Consider the following 27,016-nt stretch of genomic DNA (forward strand, 5'->3'; position numbering starts at 1 on the left):
CAGCCAGCAAATCAAATCTTATTTGTCACATAAACATGGTTAACAGATGTTAATGCGAGTGTAGCGAAATGCTTGTGCTTCTAGTTCCGACAATGAAGTAATAACCAATTAGTAATCTAATCTAACAATTCCACAACAACTACCTTATACACACAAGTGTAAAGGGATGAAGAATATGTACATAAAAATATATGAATGAGTGATGGTACAGAACGGCATAGGCAAGATGCAATAGATGGTATAGAGTACAGTATATACATATGAGATGAGTAATGTAGGGTATGTAAACATTATATTAAGTGGCATTGTTTAAAGTGGCTAGTGATACATTTTTGCATACATTTTTCCATTATTAAAGAGGCTGGAGTTGAGTCAGTATGTTGGCAGCAGCCACTCAAGGTTAGTGGTGGCTGTTTAACAGTCTGATGGCCTTGAGATAGAAGCTGTTTTTCAGTCTCTCGGTCCCAGCTTTGATGCACCTGTACTGACCTCGCCTTCTGGATGATAGCAGGGTGAACAGGCAGTGGCTCGGGTGGTTGTTGTCCTTGATGATCTTTATGGCCTTCCTGTGACATCGGGTGTAGGTGTCCTGGAGGGCAGGTAGTTTGCCCCCGGTGATGTGTTGTGCAGACCTCACTACCCTCTGGAGAGCCTTACGGTTGTGGGCGGAGCAGTTGCAATACCAGGTGGTGATACAGCCTGACAGGATGCTCTCAATTGTGCATCTGTAAAAGTTTGTGAGTGCTTTTGGTGACAAGCCTCCTGAGGTTGAAGAGGCACTGCTGAGATCTCCTGAGGTTGAAGAGGCACTGCTGCACCTTCTTCACCACGCTGTCTGTATGGGTGGACCATTTCAGTTTGTCTGTGATGTGTACGCAGAGGAACTTAAAACTTTCTACCCTCTCCACTACTGTCCCGTTGATGTGGTTAGGGGGGTGCTCTCTCTGCTGTTTCCTGAAGTCCATGATCATCTTCTTTGTTTTGTTGACGTTGAGTGTGAGGTTATTTTCCTGACACCACTCTCCGAGGGCCCTCACCTCCTCCCTAGAGGCCATCTCGTCGTTGTTGGTAATCAAGCCTACCACTGTAAGTGTCGTCTGCAAACTTGATGATTGAGTTGAAGGCGTGCATGGCCACGCAGTTGTGGGTGAACAGAGAGTACAGGAGAGGGCTCTGAACGCACCCTTGTGGGGCCCCAGTGTTGAGGATCAGCGGGGTGGAGATGGTGATACCTACCCTCACCACCTGGGTGCGGCCCTTCAGGAAGTCCAGTACCCAGTTGCACAGGGCAGGGTCGAGACCCAGGGTCTCAAGCTTGATGATTAATTTGGAGGGTACTATGGTGTTAAATGCAGAGCTGTAGTCGATGAACAGCATTCTTACATAGGTATTCCTCTTGTCCAGATGGGTTAGGGCAGTGTGCAGTGTGGTTGCGATTGCGTCGTCTGTTGACCTATTGGTGCGGTAAGCAAATTGGAGTGGGTCTAGGGTGTCAGGTAGTGTGGAGGTGATATGGTCCTTGACTAGTCTCTCGTGATGACGGAAGTGAGTGCTACAGGGCGGTAGTCGTTTAGCTCAGTTACCTTAGCTTTCTTGGGAACAGGAACAATGGTGGCCCTCTTGAAGCATGTGGGAACAGCAGACTGGGATAAGGATTGATTGAATATGTCCGTAAACACACCAGCCAGCTGGTCTGTGCATGCTCTGAGGACTCGGCTGGGGATGCCGTCTGGGCCTGCAGCCTTGCGAGGGTTAACACGTTTAAATGTTTTACTCACGTCAGCTGCAGTGAAGGAGAGTGCACAGGTTTTGGTAGCGGGCCGTGTCAGTGGCACTGTATTGTCCTCAAAGCGAGCAAAGAAGTTGTTTAGTCTGTCTGGGAGCAAGACATCCTGGTCCGCGACGGGGATGGTTTTCTTTTTGTAGTCCGTGATTGACTGTAGACCCTGCCACATGCCTCTTGTGTCTGAGCCGTTGAATTGTGACTCTACTTTGTCTCTATACTGACGCTTAGCTTGTTTGATTGCCTTGCGGATGGAATAGCTACACTGTTTATATTCGGTCATGTTTCTGGTCACCTTGCCCTGGTTAAAAGCAGTGGTTCACGCTTTCAGTTTCATGCGAATGCTGCCATCAATCCACGGTTTCTGATTTGGGAATGTTTAATTAATTGCTGTGGGTACGACATCGCCTATGCACTTGCTAATAAACTCGCTCACTGAATCAGCGTATTCGTCAATGTTGTTGTTTGACGCAATGCGGAACATATCCCAATCCACGTAATCGAAGCAATCTTGAAGCACGGAATCAGATTGGTCGGACCAGCGTTGAACAGACCTGAGCGCGGGAGCTTCCTGTTTTAGTTTCTGTCTATAGGCTGGGAGCAGCAAAATGGAGTCGTGGTCAGCTTTTCCAAAAGGAGGGCGGGGGAGGGCCTTATATGCACCGCGGGAGTTAGAATAACAATGATCCAGGGTTTTACCAGCCCTGGTTGCACAATCGATATGCTGATAGAATTAAGTGAGTCTTGTTTTCAGATTAGCCTTGTTAAAATCCCCAGCTACAATGAATGCAGCCTCAGGATATGTAGTTTCCAGTTTACATAGAGTCAAATAAAGTTTGTTCAGGGCCGTCGATGTGTCTGCTTGGGGGGGAATATATGCGGCTGTGATTATAATCGAAGAGAATTCTCTTGGTTGATAATGCGGTCAACATTTTGTGAGGAATTCTAAGTCAGTTGAACAGAAGGACTTGAGTTCCTGTATGTGTGTGCCCGTCTCCGGAGCATGACCAGAAGCCGGCTGGGATCCAATCCATTGTCCTGGGTGGTGGGCAAAACACAGGATCCGCTTCGGGAAAGTCGTATTCCTGGTCGTAATGATGGTGAGTTGACGTTGCTCTTATATCCAGTAGTGCCTCCCGACTGTGTGTAATAAAACCTAAGATTACATGGGGTACCAATGTAAGAAATAACAGGTAAAAAAACTAAATACTGCATAGTTTCCTAGGAACACGAAGCGAGGCTGACATCTCTGTTGGCGCCGGAAGTCCAGGTGGTATGTATGCAGTGGCTGTGAAGATTGTGAAGAAATACCATCTGCATGGGCTCAGGGCAACGGGGTTGCCAGGGGGTTTGGGACCAGGTTATTTTCTGAGAGGATGTTGGCCCTCCCTGTGTAAGCCTCCCATAGATAAGTGTCTTGCTGATATAAAGTGGAGGATTATTCACAGGTTTACTGGTAGAGATACGTGTCTCACCTTGATCCAACAGGGACTGCCGAGTAAACCTGTTGAGGCAGATAAAAATTGCAATGTGGAAGACCAGGAAACATGAGATGCAGGGGGCAGGGGGTACGGACCCCAGAGCTGTACTGCTTGGGCTGGTGAGGGCTCTGCAGACACAGGAGCATGTACAGTACCAGTCAAAATTTGGACACACCTACATTGAAGAATAATAGTGAAGATATCAAAACTATGAAATAACACATATGGAATCATGTAGTAAACAAAAAAGTGTTAAACAAATCAAAGTAGCCACCCTTTGCCTTGATGACAGCTTTGCACACCCATGGCATTCTCTCAACCAGCTTCATGAGGTAGTCACCTGGAATGCATTTCAATTAACAGCTGTGACTTGTTAAAAGTTCATTGGTGGAATGTCTTTCCTTCTTAATGCGTTTGAGCCAATCAGTTGTGTTGTGACAAGGTAGGGGTGGTATACAAAAGATTTTGATAAAAGACCAAGTCCATATTATGGCAAGAACAGCTCAAATAAGCAAAGAGAAAGCACAGACCATCATTACTTTAAGACATGAAGGTCAGTCAATGCGGAACATTTCAACAACTTTGAAAGTTTCTTAAAGTGCAGTCGCAAAAAGCATCAAACACTATGATGCATCTAGTTCTCATGAGGACCGTCACAGGAAAGGAAGAACCAGAGTTACCTCTGCTGCAGAGAATACGTTCATTAGAGTTAACTGCACCTCAGATTGCAGCCCAAATAAATGCTTCACAGAGTTCAAGTAACAGACACATCTCAGCATCAACTGAGAGGAGGAGGAAACTGCATGAGTCACACCTTCATGGTCAAAATGATGAAAAGAAACCACTACTAAAGAACACCAACAAGAAGAAGAGACTTGCTTGGGTCAAGAAACATGAGCAATGGACATTAGACGGGGGAAATCTGTCCTTTGGTCTGATGAGTCCAAATTTGATATTTTTGGTTCCAACCGTCTTTGTGAGATGCAGAGTAGGTGAATGGATGATCTCCGTTTCCACCGTGAAGCATTGAGGAGGAGGTTGGGTGCTTGACTGCCATTTTGAGGTCAAAACTCTCGGATCAACCCTACTCCTTGGCCAAAGCATCCAGTGTGCACTCTGAACGCTCTGAGAGCGAAACGCTGTGAATTTACGAACAGACAATCTGACAATGCTCTGGATTTACAAACGGCCAGCGCACTCAGCGCACTTTGGCACTCCAGATTGAATTTACGAACACACACCGAAATCATTAAATGTCTTGCTAGTAATTTGTTACGCTAACAAGCTAGCAAGAGGTTGCATAGCAACAGCATCAACTTCCGGTAGACAGGTGAAGCGCTAGTACACTCAACTGAAAAGATACCGTTCGTTTACAGTATACTAAAAATGAACTAATATATACTCATTAAGTATGGTATGGGTATTCGAACATAGCTATGGGATTGTTTATGTGAGGCAGAGGATGGATGGGCGAGACAAAAGATTTAAGTGCATTTGAATGGGGTATGGTAGTAGGTGCCAGGTGCACCGGGTTTGTGTCAAGAACTGCACCAGTGCTGGGTTTTACACGCTTTCCCCGTGTGTATCAAAAATGGTTAATCACCCAAAAGACATCCAGGGGTGCAACTCAATATTAGGAGGGTGTTCTTAAAGTTTTGTACACTCAGGGTATCTATTTATCCTGCTATTGGTCACTATTACTCCTGTTTACATGTATATAGCAACACGGGTATATTACCATAAGTATTTATATATTCCTTCTATCGGCCCTGTCTACATGTATATCCACCTATCACACCTACACCGTCACTCTTACACATTCACTTACACACAATCACACCCACACACTTACACTTACACACACACACACTCACGTCCACATCCACCCATCACTTATGCTGCCTCCATACTGTTTACTATTATTATTTATCCTGCTACCAGTCAAGTTCTCCAACTCCCTGCCTACATCTACATATCTACCTCAGTACTTTGGGATCCCTGCGCATTGTGAATGTGGTACTGGCACTGACCCTGTATATAGCTTCCTCGCTTATTTCTTATTTCTGTTTTATATACTATATTTATACTATTTTGATATTGATTACTTCACTGTTGGGTAAAGCTCACAAGTTAAGCATTTCACTTGTGCGCATCTCTCTCTCTCTCTCTCTCTCTCTCTCTCTCTCTCTCTCTCTCTCTCTCTCTCTCTCTCTCTCTCTCTCTCTCTCTCTCTCTCTCTCTCTCAGCAGCCCCTAAAAGTCTAGCAATCAGTCCTGTCTCTCCTCTCACTGATTATTCAGCTGACAATGCAAAATACTGCCAAGAGCCGAGATAGACCAATCATTTCACAAGGCCCTGCATCAAATTACTGAGAAAAATTGGCACCCGCTCGTTTTCTTCCAGGGTAGATAGAGAATGCGAGAGAGAAAGAGAGAGAGAGGGAGAAAGAGAGATAAAAAAAAACATGATGAGAAAGTGGAGAGATAAAGAGAGGACAGGAGAGAAACGAAAAGGAAACTGAAAATGTGGAGAAAGTACTCGTCCATACAGGCAAGATGTCAGCTGTCTGTGCTGAGCAATAGATTTTTAGATTGTCCAGACAGAGCAGACTTGTTAGGCCGGGCTGTCACTGGCCTGGAGTGCTCTGGAAGTCCTATTTAATGCGAGAGGTGGCTAGCAAGAGAGGAATGTTCTCTCTTGATGGTACTACTAACATGTCTGTGGCCAAAATTGCTACCATTACTATGCTGCCACAGCTATGATGTCTATAAGCCACTACAACAAACCCCATTCAGGCGCTATCTTGGCTGCTTATTAAACCTCACCACTGAAAGCAATGATGTGTTCAAGCAATTACCGAAATTGCCGCAGAACAATGCTGCCACACCGCTACCTGTGAATCTCTCTCCTACCACAAGGCTTCTGTCCTGAACTGACACAGCTTCAAATACGGGTGTGAAATTCTGGTAACTATACCAAAATTCCCAAGTTTTCCAGCAATCCTGTTTGGATGATTCCGGATTTCCTGCTTATTCCGTTCTGTTTCTGTGAATCTTCCAACTGGGTTTTTCTGGAAAACCTGGACATTTTGGGGGGAAATTACTGGAATTTTGCAATCCTAGCTGCAAGCGTTAATAACTATACTCCTTGAAATAGAACTTGAATCTGTCCTCCCGAAGGCAAATTTATCAAAATCTAAATTCTACCCCTGACATGGCCTAGAGCAGTGATTCTCATTGGAGACTGGGGGCGGGCCCTCAGAGAAAGAGAACTCGTTGATCTGGTTAGCCTTCGACTCTGTCTGTCATTTACAGAAGCCACATTAAACCAATCACCTCCTTTGTTTCATATGGGTGTCATTAGGCGATTCCATTACACACCTTCAGCCTGGCCCTCTCCACCCAGCTTATTATTCTGATTTGGTTTGTGTAATAACCTCTCTATGGAAAAAATACCCAGCTTATCATATTGCCTGTCATCTCACATTTGCAGACTGGAACTAAACTGCTCCCTAATGCCCATTTGCACTCTGCACCCACTATTGAGAGTGAGTCATGGAGAGGGAGAGCGGCAGAGACAAAGAAAGAAGGATGGATGGAAGACAGAGAGAGAGAGAGAGAGAGAGAGAGAGAGAGAGAGAGACGGAGAGAGACAGAGAGAGAGAGAGAGAGAACTTGTTAGTGAAACTGTCATTAAAGACACATGCAGTCCAGTCCTTACTTACTGCAGTAATTTCACCAAAATGTTCACAAAGAAATGAAGTGAGGCAGAGAGCGAGAGAGAGGATAGGGAATGGCTTTAGTTTTTTGGGGTGTAACTTGCTCTGTTGGTATTTGCATACTTATTTGCATAAGGATATAAGTCACCAGTGCCCTTAATGTGTCTCTTTGAATTCACCACTGTTGTAGGTGCCCCCATTGTTTGTGCAGGACACCATAAAAACACTGCCCCTATTCGGTCCAGGAGGTTGCTATTTGGTCTGAGCTAAAGAACAGGGGAACACAAAGACCATATGCCCTACTACCCTCGTCTTGCTGTTAACAGCTCACACCGAACTCTGTGCCGGTGTGGTTGCAGAACTTCAGTTTACTTATGAAAGAACTCCGCAGTAGACGTTGGAGGGGGGGGGGGGGGGGGGGGGGTCTTTAAACTTGTGGATATGGTCTGCGTCTGTTGTGCAGGAAGATGGCTCCACTTTGAGGAAAAGGGGAATTGTGAGAACTCAGGTGCACTGCACTGTTTAGAACAATTGCACTGCACATTTTCAGCAGTCCCTTCCATACCCCTGTACCACAAACTCAAAAGTAATTCCTTTGTACAGCCCCCTTGTCTCAGTGTTTATAGCGAAACGTCTGTTGGAATCGTCTGTTGGCTGGTTGATGTTTGGCCTCTCTAGTCGCTGTCAGCCGGTTGAGTTGGGAGTTTGGTTCCAGGTGAGTTCTAAGAGACAGTTTGTTTTCCTCCATTATTTATCATCCGTTATTATTTCTCCTTTATCCTGCTGCATAAGCATCTGACCGGCAATTTAGTAATGACAGGAACATCACAATCAAGCAATAAGGCCCGACAGGGTGTGGTACATTTAATCAATGAGGCCCGACGGGGTGTGGTACATTTAATCAATGAGGCCCGACAGGGTGTGGTACATTTAATCAATGAGGCCCGGCGGTGTGTTGTACATTTAATCAATGAGGCCCGACAGGGTGCGGTACATTTAATCAATGAGGCCCGACGGGGTGTTGTACATTTAATCAATGAGGCCCGACGGGGTGTGGTACATTTAATCAATGAGGCCCGACAGGGTGCGGTACATTTAATCAATGAGGCCCGACAGTGTGTGGTACATTTAATCAATGAGGCCCGACGGGGTGTGGTACATTTAATCAATGAGGCCCGACGGGGTGTGGTACATTATATGGCCAATATACCACGGCTAAGGGCTGTTCTTAAGCACAACACAACGCGGAGTGCCTGGATACAGCCCTTAGCCGTGGTATATTGGCCATATACCACAAACCCTTGAGGTGCCTTATTGCTATTATAAACTGGTTACCAAAGTAACTAGAGCAGTAAAACATATGGTTTGTCATACCCGTGGTATACGGTTTGATATACCACGGCTGTCAGCCAATCAGCATTCAGGGTTCGAACCACCCAATTTATAATGGCCAATATACTATGGCTAAGGGCTATTCATAGGCACTTCGCAAATCAGCATCCAGGACCCAAGCTATCAGTTTTATAATAGGATAATGGACTGAAAGCATGTTTGATATACAGTACCGGTGTGGACACAACTACTCATTCAAGTGTTTTTCTTTATTTTTACTATTTTCTACATTGTAGAATAATAGTGAAGGCATCAAAACTATGAAATAACACATATGGAATTATGTAGTAACCAAAAAAGTGTTTGTCATGACGACAGAATGGCACACTCTTGGCATTCTCTCAACCAGCTTCAACGTACAGTGTAAGAAAAATAAAATGTTATCAACTCAGCTATTTGTGTTGCGAAGGCAAACTTCACAATTTAAGTTCAAATCAACTCACTTTGAGCTAAAATCATTGGTCCAGTGGACATCCATGTCAGCTCAACATTTTCCTGATTTTAAGTCCAGCCAGCTTAGACATTCAAGCTATTAGGACTTTTTTTAGTAGAATTGTTTTTTTTACAGTGTAGCAATGTGTCACTATCATATTCCTACAGGTACCTGACATCTGATCTCATTCACCTGGCAACATCAATATGCTCAGGGAATGGTAACGCAAGCATGTGTCCGTCACCGTGGTAACAGATCTCAGATAATACCCAAAGGCTAGGTCGAAAGTATACAGGTTAAGACAATATATTAATCGTATTAATAAGTATTAAGTATATATTAAGTATATTATATATATATATATATATATATATATATATATATTAAGTATATATTAATGAAGATGGGAACTCCAGTTCTATCTGACGTCCCAACAGGGCCGCTGTTTTACCTGGGACCAGTCCTGAAAAGTCAAGCCAGCTTTGAACACCAGTCATGGTGTTTTGCTTGCTATGCAAAAAGGTAAAAAAAAAAGATACCAGGGAGGCTAGAATAACGTTTCATGCATCAGTAATAGCCTACTGTAAGAGAAAACAATGTTTACTTTTAAACAAATGAGCAAGAAAGCTAGCCGCTAGCTGGATAACCTGATATGAATTCTATTCATTTTAAATGAACGGTCTCAGTAGGCTTCCGCTAGCTAGCTAAGTTAAGGAGCTTCTTAAATAATTTGACATGCAACATTGTCCTTAAAATTAATTTTGGTCAATGAAATAACATTATTTGTATGTATAATCAACAGAGGGCACTGTTGGATAGCGTTTTGACTAAAGCTAAAAAGCTAGAAATGGGTAATCCACTTTTAGCTAGTGTTAGCTAAGTGGGTCACTCGGACCCTACATTCAATGTTGGCTGACACTATCTTGTTTGTTACAACTGCACATCAATCAGCACCCGTTACAAACAAGCTCTTTCAGTCAAGGCCAGTTACAACAAGCAAGTCACAGCTAATGCAGACAACAATTACTTGTCAGGCTAATGTTAGTTAGCTATGTTTTTTTTCTAGCTTGGCATAAAATAAAATGACTGGGACCAAATACAACACACACACAACAGCTCCACCAAAAAAAACAGGAGAATCAACAACTGGAATAAAAAAAAAGAAAATTGGACCATGTCTAAAACACATAGCAAGCTAGCCTACAACAGCTCCACAAAAAGCAGCCACGGGTGAAGTCCTGATATGGTTTGTCTAGCTAGAAATCAACCTAAACAGATCAGTCATTTGAGATATTTTATCGAAGTCCTCCCATTTGGAAATCTTATGTACGCTGTAGCTAGATATCCTCTTTTCCTCTCACATCTGCACCTTCACCATCAGAGAATATAGCCTAGTTGTCCTCGTCTCTTTTCCCGCCACCTGTGCTTACAAAAAAAAATGTGTTGCTCAACGGGCGAAGGGAAACGAGTGATACAATTAATCACCTGCACTCATTTGACCTGACACATTGTGCAATTGCTTGTTAAACTGACACAAATGTGACAGTCAGCCACGGCGCTCAGCGCACTAAGATGATGTCGCATTTATATTTGATAAGAATTGCTCAACTACTGATTGCATACCAACCCCGTGTTTTTTGATAGTCACGTGGCGTTTCTGATTGTGCTTGATATGTGATCTTATGTGACCTAGGGATGTTAAACACCCAGTCGTAAAGCAACACTGAGTAAGAGTGTGCTCATCTTTGATCAGGTCAACCCCTTCTCTTGTTCATGAAGATTAAAAGTTTCAGGAACTGATCTTAGTTCAGCACTCCTAGTCTGAGAGCTTTATGAATAGACGCACAGATATGTTGTACGTAACTTACACTCTTACGGGGAGAAAAAAAGGGTTCTTCGGGGTTCTATGGAAAGATGTGGCTGGCTATAATTGTTTCATTTGTTTACAACAGATTTTCCAAAAGATGCAGTGATCAGGAAATAAGGAGACAATGAGGATGGTCTCTAAAAGATCGGGACCCTAAGAGTTACATCATGCATCTATCTACTGAGAACACGGGTAATTTACATTGAATATGATTTTAAACTGGAGATGGATTACACAGCGGATTAAAGTGGTCAAATGGATATAGATGTTCTTTGGGATGTATTTATTGCTATGAGAAGAAAAATTGGGCATGGCATTCCCATTTTTATTTTTCTTCATAATCCAATATGGCCGCCAAAACTGAATCAGATTTTGGAAAGGTGATATCACTGTTGGATTTTTTGTTGACATATATTTGTGTATTTGTGAGTAGTGGGTAGTGGACCACTCTTCAACAATATGCTATTGTATTTCATAGGTAAAATGCCTAAAGTGTCAGAAATGTCCTGGAAACACCAGAAATCTCCCTATAAACCACTTGAGTTTTGTTGAACTAGCTCATTTCTAGAGACCAGCACTAAATTCCCATCTACCTCTTTTATTTATGAGAAAGTAGCCAGTTTCACCCTGGTCAGATGACAGAACATCTCAATGCTGACCAAATACCTGGGATGGCTTTGACCAACCACAGTTTGCTGTTGCAACATGTGTTCAGTGTAGCTTTCCTAAGGCTTATGGAGAGTAAATGTCTGTGGTTGTGGTTGGTGGACTGCACATTGAGATGGTCCTATGATTCACAATAGGACACGTTTTGGATGGCTCAGGTCGGACAGCTGCCTTGTGTGAGGCAGCACACTAAAACAGGCAGCTTGACTAAAACCACAGTCATCTTGAAGGCAGCTTGACTAAAACCACAGTCATCTTGAAGGCAGCTTGACTAAAACCACAGTCATCTTGAAGGCAGCTTGACTAAAACCACAGTCATCTTTAAGGCAGCTTGACTAAAACCACAGTCATCTTGAAGGCAGCTTGACTAAAACCACAGTCATCTTGAAGGCAGCTTGACTAAAACCACAGTCATCTTTAAGGCAGCTTGACTAAAACCACAGTCATCTTCAAGGCAGCTTGACAAAAACCACAGTCATCTTGAAGGCAGCTTGACTAAAACCACAGTCATCTTGAAGGCAGCTTGACTAAAACCACAGTCATCTTGAAGGCAGCTTGACTAAAACCACAGTCATCTTGAAGGCAGCTTGACTAAAACCACAGTCATCTTGAAGGCAGCTTGACTAAAACCACAGTCATCTTCAAGGCAGCATGACTAAAACCACAGTCATCTTGAAGGTAGCTTGACTAAAACCACAGTCATCTTGAAGGCAGCTTGACTAAAACCACAGTCATCTTCAAGGCAGCTTGACAAAAACCACAGTCATCTTGAAGGCAGCTTGACTAAAACCACAGTCATCTTGAAGGCAGCTTGACTAAAGCCACAGTCATCTTGAAGGCAGCTTGACTAAAACCACAGTCATCTTGAAGGCAGCTTGACTAAAACCGCTTGACTAAAACCACAGTCATCTTGAAGGCAGCTTGACTAAAACCACAGTCATCTTGAAGGCAGCTTGACTAAAACCACAGTCATCTTGAAGGCAGCTTGACTAAAACCACAGTCATCTTGAAGGCAGCTTTACTAAAACCACAGTCATCTTGAAGGCAGCTTGACTAAAACCACAGTCATCTTGAAGGCAGCTTGACTAAAACCACAGTCATCTTGAAGGCAGCTTGACTAAAACCACAGTCATCTTGAAGGCAGCTTGACTAAAACCACAGTCATCTTGAAGGCAGCTTGACTAAAACCACAGTCATCTTGAAGGCAGCTTAACTAAAACCACAGTCATCTTGAAGGCAGCTTGACTAAAACCACAGTCATCTTGAAGGCAGCTTGACTAAAACCACAGTCATCTTGAAGGCAGCTTGACTAAAACCACAGTCATCTTGAAGGCAGCTTGACTAAAACCACAGTCATCTTGAAGGCAGCTTGACTAAAACCACAGTCATCTTGAAGGCAGCTTGACTAAAACCACAGTCATCTTGAAGGCAGCTTGACTAAAACCACAGTCATCTTGAAGGCAGCTTGACTAAAACCACAGTCATCTTGAAGGCAGCTTGACTAAAACCACAGTCATCTTGAAGGCAGCTTGACTAAAACCACAGTCATCTTGAAGGCAGCTTGACTAAAACCACAGTCATCTTGAAGGCAGCTTGACAAAAACCACAGTCATCTTGAAGGCAGCTTGACAAAAACCACAGTCATCTTGAAGGCAGCTTGACTAAAACCACAGTCATCTTGAAGGCAGCTTGACAAAAACCACAGTCATCTTGAAGGCAGCTTGACTAAAACCACAGTCATCTTGAAGGCAGCTTGACTAAAACCACAGTCATCTTGAAGGCAGCTTGACTAAAACCACAGTCATCTTGAAGGCAGCTTGACTAAAACCACAGTCATCTGGAAGGCAGCTTGACTAAAACCACAGTCATCTTGAAGGCAGCTTGACTAAAACCACAGTCATCTTGAAGGCAGCTTGACTAAAACCACAGTCATCTTGAAGGCAGCTTGACTAAAACCACAGTCATCAAGTTGCTTTGCTTTCATTATCAAAATACCTGAAAGATGCTTGGCTGTTGGAGTCCAAATGCACTTATTTTGATGCATGGAAATAAAACGTGACACAGAGGTATCCAACCTTCCATTTCTGGAACACTGTTCTTGAATTTCAAAGACTTGATATCAGTCTGTGTACAACAGAACTAGAGATGTTGGTCTTCAATGTGGGAAAAAAATAGAGGCCTTGTTAATAACCTGGTTCTTTGCACTGGACAGAACACACTACGCAAGGTGGATTCTTAGCCACATTGGAGACATGAAAGTTCTACCAGCTAAGAATTGTCAGACATCAGGGTCCTGCCAAAAACACAAAACAACTACTCATGCATGACACCTTCACAAGCCCATGAGCAAAACAATGAACCGGTTAAAAGGTATTGGGGGAGCAATTGGCCTTCCGGAGATGGACGGTAGCAGGACCTGAGCAGGCAAAATGGGACCATGTCTATGTTCCCTCAGCCCTATGTTCTCTCAGCCCTATGTTCCCTCAGCCCTATGTTCCCTCAGCCCTATGTTCCCTCAGCCCTATGTTCCCTCAGCCCTATGTTCCCTCAGCCCCATGTTCCCTCAGCCCTATGTTCCCTCAGCCCTATGTTCCCTCAGCCCTATGTTCCTTCAGCCCTATGTTCCCTCAGCCCTATGTTCCCTCAGCCCTATGTTCCCTCAGCCCTATGTTCCCTCAGCCCTATGTTCCCTCAGCCCCATGTTCCCTCAGCCCCATGTTCCCTCAGCCCCATGTTCCCTCAGCCCTATGTTCCCTCAGCCCTATGTTCCCTCAGCCCCATGTTCCCTCAGCCCCATGTTCCCTCAGCCCCATGTTCCCTCAGCCCTATGGTCCCTCAACCCTATGTTCCCTCAGCCCTATGTTCCCTCAGCCCTATGTTCCCTCAGCCCTATGTTCCTTCAGTTCTATTTTATAAACCAGGGATCGATGGAGGCTGGGCCTGATCGCTGTAGATTCCTACCCACCTGCGCCCTCTTCTTCTTTCGATGCCAAAATCATTGATGGAGCTGTCAATGTCCATTCCTTGCCTACCCACAAAGTGTTCACATTTGGTGAATATGGCAGTAGTGTATTCCTGTCTTAAGTATTAGAATTAGTTGAACAACTGCAATAGAATTGATAGAGTAGCAAAGTTGATCATCTAAAAGTCTCAACGAGAAATAAGCAAGGAAAAGGTGTCCGAAAGAAAGTTGTGAGACAAACAAGCTTCAATGTCAATTTTCTCACTTTCTCAGAAACCCTAATAACAAACAGGAGCTTTTCAAAATGTTGACACAGAAGGTGTGTGCCAATGAATCTGAAGATGGAAAAGAGATCTATGTTACAGTTGATGAGTCTGTGGTCTCAAAGCTCTCTCTGACATCTATTCCCAGAATGTGCCGATGAAGAGGCAGACACAAGAGTATGCCTTCATCTTAAAGATGCCCTTCGAAAGGGTGCACAGACCGATGTCATTCAAACAGTCGATTGTCCTCTTTGCTGGGCAGTTCTTCCATTTTAACCAATGATTACCCAACCATAAAGATGTGGATTGCTTTTGGTATGGGTAAAAACTACCAGGATATTTGAGTCAACACCATCTACGAGAAGCTTGGAATGCACAAGAGTTTGGCTTTGTCAGGCTTCCACACATTCACAGATTGTGATACAACCTCACCGTTTCAAGGAATGGTCAAAAGACTTGGACTGCATGGAAGTCATGACTGAGGCCTTCATTTCCATGGCAGCTGAACGATTTCAACCCCTTGATGTGGATTGGTCCACTTTCACATTGCTTGAGAGATACACCTGTGTTCTCTCTGACAAGACAACCAGCTTGAGAGATACACCTGTGTTCTGTATGACAAGACAACCAGCTTGAGAGATACACCTGTGTTCTGTATGACAAGACAACCAGCTTGAGAGATACACATGTGTTCTTTATGACAAGACAACCAGCTTGAGAGATACACCTGTGTTCTCCATGACAAGACAACCAGCCTAGATTGTGTCAATGATCTGATGGAGGATCTATTTTCCAAGAGGTCATTCTAGATGGAGAAATCAAATCAAATGTATTTATAAAGCCCTTCGTACATCAGCTGATGTTACAAAGTGCTGTACAGAAACCCAGCCTAAAACCCCAAACAGCAAGCAATGCAGGTGTAGAAGCACGGTGGCTAGGAAAAACTCCCTAGAAAGGCAGGAACCTAGGAAGAAACCTAAAGAGGAACCAGGCCAGTGGGGTGGCCAGTCCTCTTGAGGGGTGGCCAGTATGAGGGGTGGCCAGTCCTCTTCTGGCTGTGCCGGGTGGAGATTATAACAGAACATGGCCAAGATGTTTAAATGTTCATAAATGACCAGCATGGTCAAATAATAGTAATCACAGTGAACAGGTCAGGGTTCTGTAGCCGCAGGCAGAACCGTTGAAACCATAGCAGCAGCATGTCCAGTGAACAGGTCAGGGTTCTGTAGCCGCAGGCAGAACCGTTGAAACCATAGCAGCAGCATGTCCAATGAACAAGTCAGGGTTCTGTAGCCGCAGGCAGAACCGTTGAAACAAGAGCAGCAGCATGTCCGGTGAACAGGTCAGGGTTCTATAGCCGCAGGCAGAACCGTTGAAACCATAGCAGCAGCATGTCCAGTGAACAGGTCAGGGTTCTGTAGCCGCAGGCAGAACCGTTGAAACCATAGCAGCAGCATGTCCAGTGAACAAGTCAGGGTTCTGTAGCCGCAGGCAGAACCGTTGAAACAAGAGCAGCAGCATGTCCGGTGAACAGGTCAGGGTTCTATAGCCGCAGGCAGAACCGTTGAAACCATAGCAGCAGCATGTCCAGTGAACAGGCCAGGGTTCTGTAGCCGCAGGCAGAACCGTTGAAACAGGAGCAGCAGCATGTCCAGTGAACAGGTCAGGGTTCTGTAGCCGCAGGCAGAACCGTTGAAACAGGAGCAGCAGCATGTCCGGTGAACAGGTCAGGGTTCTGTAGCCGCAGGCAGAACCGTTGAAACAGGAGCAGCACTGGAGCAGCACCATAATGTGAGTGTATCCTCAATGATGTTATATACAACCAACCACACTGTGGATCAGCAGCTTTATTCAACGTTAGCAACACTGACACTAGGCTCGTGGCATTCCTGAGATTAATAATGTCTTCAATAATGGCAACAAATCGTACAAAAGGGATCATTGACGTGATTCAACATGTCCTCTTGACAATACGGGATCAATCCTATTCTCAGTAACTGACGGCAGCGGTGGAAACCTGCTCAGCTACAATGGAATGACCTCTGTCGTATTCACAAACGATCTCTTTATTTTTTTTTCAACGAAATCTGCAGTTCAAACAATAACAAAGCAGATTTTCCCACAGCTGTTTTGGTAAACAAGCGGAGGGATGTAGTTGGAGAATGACGCATTTTCAAGTTATACTATTCTTCAAGTATTAACGTGTGTATATATAATTGTCCCTTTTAACTAAATGTTTTAATGCAACGTTTTAACTCCATCATTGTTGGATCGATGTTCTTGATTTTTGGATTTGAACCGGACTACTCCCCCTCTCTCCCTGTAAATATGATGACAGCAGCAGTACAGGTCACATCAATAATTCTGTCTCATAGGATTCACGTCGGTACGTTGCCTATAAAAACAATTGGACAATGTTTATGTGATCCCCTTTCGAAACAGCCCCATCCTACCTCTTTCTTGTCGGCATTCCCCTTTTTTTATATACTCATTTATTAGGCGGCAACTGAGCAAGAGACGTTCAACTTTGACCTTATTGCTGCCACCATTTTCATGGTAACCTGACACAGCAAGCAGCATTGATCAAGTTCTAAATTCGTCTGATAGGACATAATGCAATGCACTTCCTTCATCTCTTCAGATTCACAAACAGTAAGTTAGTAGCTTGTCATACGTTGTAAATAATTTGTAAATAATTATCTTAATGTGATAATTTTCCTGTTACAGTGAATGAAACATTGTCTACAGTTAAACTCAAAATGTTGTCAGATATGTTCTGGTAATTATATGAACTGTCTAGCCAGCTAGATAGATAGCTAAATTAGCTAACAAGCAAGCAACAAACCAAAACATTGTCTAGAAAGTTGCTTTTAGTTGCCTGGCTTGCTAGATTTACATGTCCTAAATACATTTTTAAACAGTTGTTTTTTTTCTGTGCAAAAAATAGAGTAGGTTGTTATAGTTGTTGTTTAGACCAGACTGCTGCCTCCAGACTGTTTAGACCAGACTGCTGCCTCCAGACTGTTTAGACCAGACTGTTTAGACCAGACTGTTTAGACCAGACTGCTGCCTCCAGACTGTTACATCCAGACTGTTTAGACCAGACTGCTGCCTCCAGACTGTTACATCCAGACTGTTTAGACCATACTGCTGCCTCCAGACTGTTTAGACCAGACTGCTACATCCAGACTGTTTAGACTAGACTGTTTAGACCAGACTGTTTAGACCAGACTGCTACATCCAGACTGTTTAGACCAGACTGCTGCCTCCAGACTGTTACATCCAGACTGTTTAGACCAGACTGCTGCCTCCAGACTGTTACATCCAGACTGTTTAGACCATACTGCTGCCTCCAGACTGTTTAGACCAGACTGCTGCCTCCAGACTGTTTAGACCAGACTGCTGCCTCCAGACTGTTTAGACCAGACTGTTACATCCAGACTGTTTAGACTAGACTGTTTAGACCAGACTGCTGCCTCCAGACTGTTTAGACCAGACTGCTGCCTCCAGACTGTTTAGACCAGACTGCTGCCCCAGACTGTTTAGACCAGACTGTTTAGTCCAGACTGTTACATCCAGACTGTTTAGACCAGACTGTTACATCCAGACTGTTTAGTCCCGATTGTTTAGACCGGACTGTTTAGACTATACTGTTTAGACCAGACTGCTGCCTCCAGACTGTTTAGACCAGACTGCTGCCTCCAGACTGTTTAGACCAGACTGTTACATCCAGACTGTTTAGACCAGACTGTTTAGACCAGACTGCTGCCTCCAGACTGTTTAGACCAGACTGTTTAGACCAGACTGTTTAGACCAGACTGTTTAGTCCAGACTGTTTAGACCAGACTGTTACATCCAGACTGTTTAGACCAGACTGTTTAGACCAGACTGTTTAGACCAGACTGTTTAGACCAGACTGCTGCCTCCAGACTGTTTAGACCAGACTGTTTAGACCAGACTGTTTAGTCCAAACTGTTTAGACCAGACTGTTTAGACCAGACTGCTGCATCCAGACTGTTTAGACCAGACTGCTACATCCAGACTGTTTAGACCAGACTGTTTAGACCAGACTGCTACATCCAGACTGTTTAGACCAGACTGCTGCCTCCAGACTGTTTAGACCAGACTGCTACATCCAGACTGTTTAGACCAGACTGTTTAGACCAGACTGTTTAGACCAGACTGCTGCCTCCAGACTGTTTAGACCAGACTGTTTAGACCAGACTGCTGCCTCCAGACTGTTTAGACCAGACTGTTTAGACCAGACTGTTACATCCGGACTGTTTAGACCAGACTGCTGCCTCCAGACTGTTTAGACCAGACTGCTACATCCAGACTGTTTAGACCAGACTGTTTAGACCAGACTGTTTAGACCAGACTGCTGCATCCAGACTGTTTAGACCATACTGTTTAGACCAGACTGCTACATCCAGGCTGTTTAGACCAGACTGCTACATCCAGACTGTTTAGACCAGACTGCTGCCTCCAGACTGTTTAGACCAGAGTGCTACATCCAGACTGTTTAGACCAGACTGCTACATCCAGACTGTTTAGACCAGACTGTTTAGACCAGACTGTTTAGACCAGACTATTTAGACCAGACTGCTGCCTCCAGACTGTTTAGACCAGACTGCTACATTCAGACTGTTTAGACCAGACTGCTGCACGCAGACTGTTTAGACCAGACTGCTACATCCAGAGTGAGGTTTTGTTTATACTTTTTCATAACGACAAGGACAAGTTTAAATGTCGGAGAAGAACAGGAGCTGGTAAGACGATAGGGGACATCCTGACCTGTTCACCGGACGTGCTACCTGTCCCAGACCTATTATTTGACCATGCTGGTCATTCATGAACATTTGAACATCTTGGCCATGTTCTGTTATAATCTCCACCCAGCACAGCCAGAAGAGGACTGGCCACCCCTCATAGCCTGGTTCCTCTCTAGGTTTCTTCCTAGGTTTTGTCCTTTCTAGGGAGTTTTTCCTAGCCACCGTGCTTCTACACCTGCATTGCTTGCTGTTTGGGGTTTTAGGCTGGGTTTCTGTACAGCACTTTGAGATATCAGCTGATGTACGAAGGGCTTTATAAATACATTTGATTTGATTTTGATTTGATTTAAACTGAGGAGCTGGTAAGACAATAGGGGACATTTATACTGAGGAGCTGGTAAGACAATAGGGGACATTTATACTGAGGAGCTGGTAAGACAATAGGGGACATTTATACTGAGGAGCTGGTAAGACAATAGGGGACATTTATACTGAGGAGCTGGTAAGACAATAGAGGACATTTATACTGAGGAGCTGGTAAGACGATAGAGGACATTTATACTGAGGAGCTGGTAAGACAATAGAGGACATTTATACTGAGGAGCTGGTAAGACAATAGGGGACTTTTATACTGAGGAGCTGGTAAGACGATAGGGGACATTTATACTGAGGAGCTGGTAAGACGATAGGGGACATTTATCCTGAGGAGCTGGTAAGACAATAGGGGACATTTATACTGAAGAGCTGATAAGACAATAGGGGACATTTATACTGAGGAGCTGGTAAGACAATAGAGGACATTTATACTGATGAGCTGGTAAGACAATAGGGGACATTTATACTGAGGAGCCGGTAACATCCAGATCTTGACTAGGTCAGGTGGCGTAAATAAAAGTACAGGCTTCGTTGCCGGCAATACCTTTCAGATATAAAGAAACGTCTGCAAAAAGTTGGCGTCTCTCTTTAAACACGTCTAATACAATATATAAATATTATATTATAATGTAATTAAGACTAATTGGGTTTTCTGCCTAGTGCCGAGCTCTTCTCAGAGCCCATAGCCCGAGGCCAGGCAAGGCCTTGAGTGAAACCTACTATTACTGCATGCCACGTATCTGATTCCAGAGTGACAGACGGCTCTGAGGGACATTAGTGCCGGCAGTCTATGGCTCATTGTGTGCGACTGATGATGCGCTAATGCATATGCAAAGAGACGTAATGGCTCCCGGTGGGGATGGGACGGGAGAGGGAGCACATCGGGCCAGGGGGCCATGGGGGACAAGTTCCATCCCCGGCGAACAGGGGTGACAGGGAAGCTCCCGGTCGGGAGTCATTCAGAGTTAGAAAATTACCATTTTTTTCGACCGCTCTGTGAATTACGGTCAGGCCCAAGACCTTGTGGCACGTCAAAATTGAGCAGGGATTTCCGCATAGGGGGGATATACAGCCAGGGATCACAATCAAAGGCACTACTTAACCCTTTTAAGAGCATGTGTTAGGACTGCAAAATAATGAAGGACTAATTAGTTATTGATTCAAGGCCGTAACGTTTATAGGGGTTACAGCATTTGGGGCATCAACTTTTGCATGACAATCTCACCCTCTCTCCTGTCATTGGCTTTCAAAGTCATTCCAATTCATAAATTATTCTCCCAGTCAAGGACAAACAAATAACTCTTTATTATCTCTTTAACGTTACATGTTACCTGAGCGGGAAGGGAAAGAGAACGCGAGACAGATAGATAAAGACAGCGATAAAGAGAGAGAGAGAGAGGGAGGGAGGGAGGGAGGGGGGAGGGGATAGGACAGTGGCTGACATGACACATTATAAAGGTGGCATAGAAAACTGCAATGTCATACTTCATCACAGGGTGTTGCTCTCTTACTGTAACCTAGCAGCTATCTCATTCTACATTTGTGATGACACAATTCTCTCTATTCTCATTGGCTAGAGAATCGCCTGTGGCATTAGACAATGTTGGTGTCATGAAGATATCAGTGTTATGAGACTATTTATATTTCCATCGGACAGATCCACTTTTCAGAACATTTCATTTGAATAGAAGTTTTACAGTTTTGATGGTTTAGCCTCTTTTTGCCCAGACCATCCTTGAACGTCATGGACAGAAATAGGTACAGCGTAAACAAAAAGCAGAAACGATGATGGTTTGTAACCTTAAGCCTTCACACACTGTTTGTGATGTTGGCGTGTGAATGACCGTATCAGGACTGGGGAGGAAGCAGACCCAGGAAGCAGACCCAGGAAGCAGAACCAGGAAGCAGACCAAGCCTTCTCTATTTATAAGCCTATTAGGAGCTAAACCCAAGTGGGCCAGAGAGGGGCAGGTACCGCATCTGTCTCTAATCCACTTAACCGTTCATTTACTTTCTGCCCCAGCCAGCCACCTGGGTTCTGGTAACTTTCTAATCCGTCTGAGGTTTGATTGAGTTACAGTGAAGTAAGGTCATCCTGTCCTCATCAGGTTCTGACTGTACGGAGCTGCATGGGCCACTAGCTGATGGCCACATGGTCTGCTGCACCTGTACCCCTAGAACCCTTATTTCCCCTTATCCTTCTCACTTTCCCTCCATGCCCTTACCTACTGTCCTATCTCAGCACCCCCCCCCCCCCCCCACCCCCCCCACACACACACACACACACACCCGCACAAGGACACTCTCAATCAGATGGCAACCCAGAGACGTGTCAAACTCAGCGCCTTCTTTATTAAATGACGCGGGAGGAAGGGAAGAAAAATATCAATTTCAATCCTTTTTGTTTTGTGTCACTAGTCCACCTCTTCCCCCCCCCCCTTTTCCCACCTCTTCCCCCCTTCCCCCTTTGTGTCTCTAACACTCCCCTCACCTCTTCCCCCCTTCAACACCACCCTTCCTTTTCTGTCTTCTTCTTTGTCAAATTCAATTACCGCCGACATTACGGGGAGGAATCTTCACACGAGCCAATTATGGCACTAACCCTATTGCAGTGGCCAGTTAATGTGGCACTGTTGAAACAGAGATTTCAATGCTAAGCCTGCGTGATTTTCGCCACTGACAAATGGATTTGCTTTATCAAGCCATCAACCCGTTTATTTGCTATATTAAGCCATCGACACGTATATTTGCATTATCATGCAACATCAGCACTTCTCTCTTTGTGTGTGGTGGCAATGCTAGGTAATGTGGGTAATGAGCCCAAGTACTACTGTCTCCTCCTGTCTCTTCCTGTGTCCTCCTGTCCACTCCTCTCCTCTCCCGTCTCCTTCTGTATCCTCCTGTAACCTCCTCCCCCCTCCCCCTCTCCCCTCTCCCCTCTTCTCCACTTCTCTAACTTGCTGTCCCCTCCTCTCCTCTCCCGTCTCCTTCTGTATCCTCCTGTCCCCTCCTCTCCCCTCCCCCACTCCCCTCTTCTCCCCTCCTCTAACTTACTGTATCCTCCTCTCCTCTCCCCTCTTCTCCCCTCTTCTCCCCTCCTCTAACTTGCTGTCCTCTCCTCCCCTCTCCTCTCCTCTCCTCTCCCCTCCCCCACTCCCCTCATCTAACTTACTGTATCCTCCTCTCCTCTCCCCTCTTCTCCCCTCTTCTCCCCTTCTCTAACCTGCTGTCCTCTCCTCCCCTCTCCTCTCCTCTCCTCTCCACTCTTCTCCCCTCTTCTCCTCTCCTCTAACTTGCTGTCCCCCCCTCTCCTCTCCCCTCCCCCTCTCCCCTCTTCTCCCCTCCTCTAACTTGCTGTCCTCTTCTCCCCTTTCCTCTCCTCTCCTCTCCTCTCTCCTCTTCTCCCCTCTCCTCCCCTCCTCTAACTTGCTGTCCCCCCTCTCCTCTCCCCTCCCCCCTCTTCTCCCCTCCTCTAACTTGCAGTCCTCTCCTCTCCCCTCTTCTCCCCTCCTCTAACTTGCTGTCTCCTCCTCCCCTCTCCTCTCCTCTCCCCTCTTCTCCCCTCCTCTAACTTGCTGTCCCCTCCTCCCCTCTCCTCTCCTCTCCCCTCTTCTCCCCTCCTCTAACTTGCTGTCCCCTCCTCCCCTCTCCTCTCCTCTCCCCTCCTGTTTCCTCCTCTCCTCTCCCCTCCTGTTTCCTCCTCTCCCCTCCTCTCCCCTCCTGTTTCCTCCTCTCCCTTCCTCTCCCCCCGTTTCCTCCTCTCCTCTCCTCTCCCTTCCTGTTTCCTCCTCTCCTCTCACTTCCTGTTTCCTCCTCTCCTCTCCTCTCCCTTCCTCTCCCCTCCTGTTCCCTCCTGTTTCCTCCTCTCCTCTCCTCTCCCCTCCTGTCTCCCCTTCTGTTTCCTCCTGTCCCCTCCTGTCTCCTCTTGTCCTCTCCCCTCCTGTCCCCTCCCATCTCCTTCTGTATCCTTCTGTCCCCTCCTGTCCCCTCTTCTCCTCTGCCATCTCCTTCTGAATCCTGCTGTCCCCCCCTCTCCCCTCTCCTCTCCTCTCCCCTCTTCTCCCCTCCTCTAACTTACTGTCCCTTCCTCTCCCCTCCTGTTTCCTCCTCTCCTCTCCCCTCCTGTTTCCTCCTCTCCCTTCATCTCCCCCCGTTTCCTCCTCTCCTCTCCTCTCCCTTCCTGTTTCCTCTCTCCTCTCCTCTCCCTTCCTCTCCCCTCCTGTCCCCTCCTGTTTCCTCCTCTCCTCTCCTCTCCCCTCCTGTTTCCTCCTGTCCCCTCCTGTTTCCTCCTCTCCTCTCATCTCCTGTCCTCTCCTGTCCCCTCCTATCTCCTCTTGTCCTCTCCCCTCCTGTCCCCTCCCATCTCCTTCTGTATCCTTCTGTCCCCTCCTGTCCCCTCTTCTCCTCTGCCATCTCCTGCTGTCCCCCCCTCTCCCCTCTCCTCTCCTCTCCCCTCTTCTCCCCTCCTCTAACTTACTGTCCCTTCCTCTCCCCTCCTGTTTCCTCCTCTCCTCTCCCCTCCTGTTTCCTCCTCTCCCTTCCTCTCCCCTCCTGTTTCCTCCTCTCCTCTCCTCTCCCCTCCTGTTTCCTCCTCTCCTGTCCTCCCCTCCTGTTTCCTCCTCTCCTCTCCCCTCCTGTTTCCTCCTCTCCTCTCCTCTCCTCTCCTCTCCTCTCCTCTCCTCTCCTCTCCACTCTTCTCCCCTCCTGTTTCCTCCTCTCCTCTCCCCTCCTGTCCCCTTCTGTCCCATCCCCTCCTGTCCCCTCCTGTCCCCTTCTGTCCCCTCCCCTCCTGTCTCCTTTTGTCTCCTCCTGTCCCTTCCTCTCCCCTCCTGTTTCCTCCTCTCCCCTCCTGTCTCCTGTCTCCTCTTGTCCTCTCCCCTCCCATCTCCTTCTGTATCCTTCTGTCCTCTCCTGTCCCCTCCTGTCTCCTTTTGTCTCCTCCTGCCCCATCCTGTCCACTCCTGTCTCCTCCCCTCTCCTCTTGTCCCCTCCTGTACCCTGCTGGAACCTGACCTACACATACTGCTGTGTCAACATCAGGACATCACGTATAGCATCCCTAATAACACAACTACACAGAACGCACACAAGACTCACATATCAATTCCCTCTTCCTAACGGGGGGGATGTCATCAAGGAGGAGATACACAAGATAAAGGGACATGTCTAATGGAGTGACGATACGACCATTGCAACATTTTTTTTTTTTACTTTCAAGTGACGCTAGAGGTTAATCTTTGCCATTCAGAAGTCCCAAACACAAACAGTGTTAACTGAAAAAAGCTAAGTGAATCAGGTAGATGCTAATCACTTGGTGCTTTGGGGCTAGATTCAATCGGGTCTGCCTTAACACGTGATAACAGCAGGGTGGGGCGGCAGGGTAGCCTAGCGGTTAGAGCATTGGACTAGTAACCAGAAGGTTGCAAGTTCAAACCCCCGAGCTGACAAGGTACAAATCTGTTGTTCTGCCCCTGAACAGGCAGTTAACCCACTGTTTCTAGGCCGTCATTGAAAATAAGAATTTGTTCTTAACTGACTTGCCTGGTTAAATAAATAAAAAAATAACCAGCAATAGCAGTTTCATTGTTTTTATTTAGGCGATGTGTGAGGTGTAACTGCATTGGAGCTGTCCAATCAGCAAACGCTTCCTGGCGTTTGACAAAACATCCCGTGCAGCCTTGTGTATTGTAATGTATTGTATTGTATTGTATTGTATTGTAATGTATTGTAATGTATTGTATTGTATTGTATTGTATTGTATTGTAATGTATTGTAATGTATTGTATTGTATTGTATTGTAATTGTAATGTATTGTATTGTATTGTATTGCATTGTATTGTATTGTAATGTATTGTATTGTATTGTATTGTATTGTATTGTATTGTATTGTATTGTAATGTATTGTAATGTATTGTATTGTATTGTATTGTAATGTGTATTGTATTGTATTGTATTGTAATGTATTGTATTGTATTGTAATGTATTGTATTGTATTGTATTGTAATGTATTGTATTGCATTGTAATGTATTGTATTGCATTGTAATGTATTGTATTGTATTGTATTGTATTGTAATGTGTATTGTATTGTATTGTATTGTATTGTATTGTATTGCATTGTAATGTATTGTATTGTATTGTATTGTAATGTGTATTGTATTGTATTGTAATGTATTGTATTGTATTGTATTGTATTGTATTGTATTGTAATGTGTATTGTATTGTATTGTATTGTATTGTATTGTAATGTATTGTATTGCATTGTAATGTATTGTATTGTATTGTATTGTATTGTAATGTGTATTGTATTGTATTGTATTGTATTGTATTGTATTGTATTGTAATGTAATGTGTATTGTATTGTATTGTATTGTAATGTGTATTGTATTGTAATGTGTATTGTAATCTACACCATGATTAGGCTGATAGAAATTCATTTCTGTTTTGAATGATTTTCAATTTAAGTGTCATTATTTTTTATATAGCCTAGACCTCGTTCTCGAACTTCTAATGCAAGTGGGACGGGGTGTGGCTTTGTGACAATGACCACACAAGCAGCCACTCAGCGATTTGACAGCTCTAACGCAGTTACATCTCCAACACCACCAAAACACCAGCTATGTGGGTGTCGGCTATCTCCAGTTAATACTTGATCTGATTGAATCTAGGCCTTTATTTTGGTGATACACATGTCTGGGAGACAGTCGGTCCCACTCCTCTAGGTTCCCCACCAGACCTGGGTTCGGCCTTTGATTGAGCCTGCCTGCACTGTCCAATGAGCCGGGTTTGAATGTTTGGGACTATTACTATAAGAAAACAAATACTATTTGATCCCAGGCCAGGTCGGCTCCATACACAGGTTTCAGAGGTACACTAGCCTTGGGCAGATTTACATAGCGTATATAGGCTCATAGGGGAAAACCCTGGCTTCCACTCCTTTTCACAGTTGTGAGATGATCTGACTTCCAAACAACACTGTCAAAATAACTTTCTTACTGTCTGCCTACCTGGAAAAGGCTTCAGGGAGCTATTGTCATATCTAGGTTAAAGGTGTGCTTAACCTGAAGGGAATTCCTGTCAGATTAGGCTGTCAACAGAGCAAGCTGGAGATTTTACATGTGGACCTTCCCAGTCACTAGAGAGTGACAACAAAGCCGCTCGTCTGCTTCTGATCCACTTCCTGCCAAAGTGTTGAAGATATAACGTAACATAACTCTGGAGCGTTCTGATTTGAAACAGACAGGGCCTGAAACAGTTGCCCCTGGCGTTAATAACACTTTCTCTGGTCGTCGTTTGTATTACTGCT

The 27,016-nt window shown here is 45.0% G+C and overlaps 1 protein-coding gene across 1 annotated transcript in view; it reads right to left on the reverse strand.

Annotated features, from left to right (window-relative positions):
• Nucleotides 1-27,016, reverse strand: part of si:dkey-215k6.1 (transmembrane protein 132C) — a 442,562-nt gene that overhangs the window by 27,008 nt on the left and 388,538 nt on the right. The gene's annotated exons all lie outside the window — the stretch shown is intronic.

The sequence above is a fragment of the Oncorhynchus mykiss genome, chromosome 6 (genome assembly GCF_013265735.2).
Source record: "Oncorhynchus mykiss isolate Arlee chromosome 6, USDA_OmykA_1.1, whole genome shotgun sequence".
In the NCBI taxonomy this organism is placed as follows: domain Eukaryota; kingdom Metazoa; phylum Chordata; class Actinopteri; order Salmoniformes; family Salmonidae; genus Oncorhynchus; species Oncorhynchus mykiss.